The 5,279-nt window shown below is 43.8% G+C and overlaps 1 non-coding gene across 1 annotated transcript; it reads left to right on the top strand.

The window, feature by feature from the left end:
* The first annotated feature begins 215 nt into the window (after positions 1-215).
* TRNAA-AGC (transfer RNA alanine (anticodon AGC)) lies at positions 216-288 on the top strand. Its single transcript has one exon. It is a non-coding gene; the product is annotated as a tRNA-Ala (tRNA).
* Positions 289-5,279: the final 4,991 nt, after the last annotated feature.

Raw genomic sequence — 5,279 nt, 5'->3', positions numbered from 1 at the left:
CAGACATTAGCTACACGGTTTTGTTGGCTAGTGAAGTCCGATCATTCAAACCGCAAACTAAACACACCCTATATGGCGCTTCGAGCGCATCGACTCGTGCCAATCCTTCGGCTGCGTGGGTGCACTCGTGCAGGTTGCAGCGCTTTGAAAGTGCCGCATTTGTACAACTTTAATGTATATATCAAATATAGTAAAAAGGAATAAATTAAAATAAAGGGGATGTAGCTCAGATGGTAGAGCGCTCGCTTAGCATGCGAGAGGTACGGGGATCGATACCCCGCATCTCCAGTTAGTTTTGTTAATTTATTTTGCAAGTTGTTTTGTTTGTCTGCTAATCTGTGCTAGCCCTGTGCATTCAAGCGCGTTAGTTTTTGCATATTTTTTTTACTGCTAGGCAGTGCTAGCTGTGTGCATTCATGCGCTGAATCTTTGAGTATTTTTCGCTAGCCACTAACATGGTTTGTTTTTCTAGCTCAAATAACTCGGTTTGCGGTTAAGAAAACCTTTTTGACACTTTATTACGTTTAGGTAGTAGTATATCTTTGCACAAGATTAACGGCTTTAAAAAAAACATTTGCAACACTTTATATATGTTGGAGTAACCACGACATTTATTTTCTGAGTGTCATTACAGCCACCGAGTATGAATTAAAGTATCATTAGGATCATGGCTATGCGTTGTAACAGAACAAAATAATACTTGTCCACGTCGGCACGGCTCAAGCGGCGGCCATGGCCAAGGTCAACGGACATGCGCAACTTTAATACCACCTCATTGCCATAACTAAGAAAACACAACTTAGAAATGAATCCTACTGTGCCTTCAAATTTCTTAGAGTGACTCAAAAAGACGAATACTACAACTTAAAACCTGGGCTTGTTTGATTTTGACTAAGCCTAGTCAAGCCCCCTCTTGATTGAGCCTAACCGGGCTTCCTGCCCTATTCGGCCAAAATTTTGTATTCTTATAATTAGCATTTTTGTCTGATGTATCCTCATATTCATTATTACTGGATTAATGATTTATTTTTTTTCTTAACTTATCCTTTCCTATGTAATGTTCTAAACTCACTTTAGAACCAAAACAATTAAAGATATATGAGAACACGATCACACTACAAATAAACATCTAGTCTTAGTTAGTACAATAAAATTATATTACATATAACCATTGGTCCAAGGCAAAATAGTTATTTTGATAGTTCAAGAATAAAACTAAGATCAAAATACAACGTTTGAGGACTAAAACAGTCGTTTTGATAGTCTAAAATGAAACCAAGCGCCTCACCACAAAATAAAAATTAAGAACTGAAACAACTATTTTAAAAGTTTATCAACGAAACTTAGGGATGCAAGCGGGCTTGTATAGGCACACAATGCCAATAGACATAATTTAAAACTCACAAACCTTAAGTCTATTTGTGGGCTCACAACTTGGCCCTTGCATACCTAGCAAAACTGGGCAACAGACCATAGTTAAGGGATCGGAATGACTATTTTGACTTTAACCATAATAGACTAGCCTAACCCATAAATGAAAGGATTATTTGAATTTCGAGTATTTTTAGATAAAGGATATATATTCCAACCTTTCACTTGAGATATATACAACCAACAGTTACCGTGAGCTCTTAGGCTCTAGGCCTCAAAACTGAGGCATTGTTTTGTTCTTGAGGCACTCCTAAAATTTCTATCACATCGAATGTTTGACGCATACCTATAGTATTAAATATAGACTAATTACGGAACTAATTGCACAACTTACCACTAATTTGCTAGACGAATCTTTTAAGCCTAATTAGTCCATGATTTGACAACGTGGCGCTACAATAAATATGTACTAATAATAGATTAATTAGGCTTAAAAAATCGTCTCGCAAAATAGCCTTCATCTATGTAATTGGTTTTGTAATTAATCTATATTTAATGCTCCATATTAGTATCTAATTATTCGATGTGACATAAATTTTAGGAGCGACTAAAGAACCAAACACCCCCTAACAAAAAAAAGAAAGAAAGAAAGCTTAAGGACTAAAAAAAAGCTAAAAGACTACGCTTCATAACTTATTCTTTGTCCTTACTTTCAACCTGTCTTGACCTTGTGTAGGAGCAACTCTCCACCTCATGCCTCTTCAAACGCCTACATTCTAATGAAGATAACACGCCTCTTGCTCCAACTCAGTTGCTCAACGAGGAAAAGCTGCGGCATGCACCTCAACAGACCTCCTGCCCATCTAGCGGGTAGGGATACGGAAGAGTACATCATGCCAAGTATCGCCGGCGCGTACGGGTTACCCACATGCCAGCGAACTACTACCGAGCAAAACACCAGTATCCCTCTCTCAACACGACGCCTCCAAGAAGGTATGCCACATCCTACGATGTTGTCGTCGCATGACCGAATGAATCGGCACGCAGCAAGCCGACGAAAAAGTTGAAGAACCACATAGAGCATGATCTTTTCTGAAAAATGGTAAGGCAGCTTTCAAACAAGTTCACAGTTCATGCTTCTTATAATACAGTAGTCCGTATGAACTTTTTTATATGCAGTTTGCGAATCAACTTTGAGAGCAAGGCTAAGGCTAATAGTTACAGCCGGCTGCTGACTATAATGTTTTTGCTTTCTCTCAGCCCATCTATATAATAGTAAGGTCTTAACTATTAATATATAGCTCACATGTCTCTCTTACAAAGTTTATTATTAATTCGTGTGCCTAAGCCAGATGTTAGCTTATAACTCGCTTTTCTTCTCTCCTTCGCCTCAACATTTAGCCAACCTACCTTCTTCTCCTTATTATTATTGCTCTGAGGCGCGCAAATAACTTGGCTTGGCTGATCTGCAAATCACGAGACGCTGACAAGTGATAAAGATGGGAAATATTTCTGGTGGACCACGCTTCCCTCGTGCTTTATACGCACACTATTCTGTTCTCTCCGGATGACGTAGATACTCCATTACCAGCAGGCCCGCCACGATCATACTTCCCTGTGGACCCACCCGCAAGGAACTAGTACGCAACAACGAGCGGGTACGCATAGCAGTTCCCTTGTCCGGGGGCCCATAGTGGCAGCGGCACACCTACGGCGGCGCAACGGCCACATTGGTGGTGGCTGTAGATGTCCAACGGCCGGCCCGGCACGGCAAGCCTGGGCCCGGGTCAGGCACGGACCGATGGGAGTCGGGCTGGCACGGCACGCCGTGCCTCCCAGGTCGTGCCGAAGCGGGCTTTGTGCTTGGCCATCGGCCCAGGTACGGTCTTATGGGCCGATTTTCGTGCCGGTCCGGTCCATTGAGCACGGCGCATCCAACGTGCCGCAGCCCGTGGCCCGCCACAGAGCTAGAGAGCATAGAGAGAGGCGGGACTGCGGGAGGCGATGGCGGCGCTCGACGTTGGATCCCACGAGAAGAGAAGGAGATGGAGGGGATTCGGCGAGCCGCGGGGAAGCAGGAGCTCGAGGCGTCGGCGGCCAACGAGGCGGAGCTTGAGCACGCCGCGCTCGCACCCAAGGCGTGGCCTCGTGGAGGGACGGGAGGAGAGGAGCCCGAGTGAAAGTGCATCTAGCCCTTTTGTGGGTTTTGGATGATTGAATGACAACGTGATTAAAGAACTAACCCGTTTGCTAAGTGTGAACAGGTAATAGGTTATCTCACAGGTACTTAATGAAAGCCAAAATGATGTGTTGTTGTATAAACAATCTAGTTCAAGCACAAGACAACAATGCAAATGGAATTCATGTGAAGGCTTATTTCTTGTGGGATTTCCATGTACTATGAGAAAGCAAGTTCATGATTATTAGTTAATGAGACATGAGGGATTGCATATGGAATGGTCTCATATTTGAAGCTTGCTAAATTAAAATGAAAAAGATAACAATACATATGAATGGATGATTCAACACAAGATGTGACTTGATGGCTTGAGATGGTGAAGATAGCAAGGAAAGGCTTCGAGGTACTAAGCAAGGGTGAAGGGCAAGCGACGGCTTGGCGGCCGAAGAACCTAGCTAGGGTGAAGAAAAAAGTACTTGCATTTAGTTGAGGTACTAATCAAGCTAAGATGGTCATATTGATGTGAAGGATCAAATCTATAATGAAGTATTTGATGGAAGTGACTTGATACATTTGGGATTATTCAAACTTGATGAATGGAATCAAGTCACATGCTCAAGATGGCTATGCTCAAGTGAAAAGATCAACATCAACATTTTAGCACCCTTACTTGATGAAGATTGGAAGTGACGGCATCAATTCAAAAAGAATAACTCAAGTGGTACAAATTCATATTTCCGTTTATCTTGAGTTTAATAGGTATGCCGTACTATTAAGAGGGATGCATCATGTTGATAGATAATGTCTCATAAGTGCTCAAGCCAACCCATGTGAGTTTTGAGAATTTGAGCGACAAAAAGGGCTAACTGATTTGCTGCTGGTCTGGCAATACCGGACGTGTCCGGTATTCATACCGGACGTGTCCGGTATTTGTCCAGCAGCTGTAAAATTATTGTTCTCGGGTTGGTTAGTCGGGAGTTCCGACGTAGGTCGGGAGTTCCGACGGTCGGGAGTCCCGGCATGGGTCGGGAGTTCCGACGTGGTGCACTTCGACCGACTTGGAGGGTTCACTGTCCTGGTCATACCGGACGTGTCCGGTATTCATACCGGACGTGTCCGGTATGGATGACCAGAAGCCAGCGGCTAGTTTTCAAAAGCCGTGAGGGTCGGGAGTTCCGACGTAAGTCGGGAGTTCCGACACCTCACTAACTTTAACTCAGTTACATGTTTTTCAAAATTACTGAGGGTCGGGGGTTCCGACTTGAGTCGGGAGTTCCGACGGTCGGAAGTCCCGGCATTCTTCGGGAGTTCCGACGCCTCACAACATCACTGTAACTTAGTTACCGTTGGCGCAGTGTGAGTCATACCGGACGTGTCCGGTATGCATACCGGACGTGTCCGGTATTGCAACGGCTATAAAACGGCTAGTTTTTCAAGGGGGCTATAAATACCCCCAAGCCTCCACCTTTGGAGGCTGCTGATTCTGCTGAGATAGACACACGTTTTTGAGCCTTGCCAACTCTCCTAAACCCTCTCTTAGTGAGTGTGTGATTCAAATTACAAAATCAATTTGTGGGTTAAGAGAGAATTTGAAAAAGAGAGCAAGCCACCACTTGAGCACTTGTGCATATTGTCAATCTCGTGATTCGCATTTGTTACTCTTGGACTCTTCGGTCCTAGACGGCTAGGCGTCGCCGGAGAGCAACCAAGAGATTGTGGTTGCTTCGGA

This window comes from Miscanthus floridulus, chromosome 2 (genome assembly GCF_019320115.1).
Source record: "Miscanthus floridulus cultivar M001 chromosome 2, ASM1932011v1, whole genome shotgun sequence".
In the NCBI taxonomy this organism is placed as follows: domain Eukaryota; kingdom Viridiplantae; phylum Streptophyta; class Magnoliopsida; order Poales; family Poaceae; genus Miscanthus; species Miscanthus floridulus.
The sequence above is the reverse complement of the archived record's forward strand: the minus strand, read 5'-3'. Positions and strand labels throughout refer to the sequence as shown.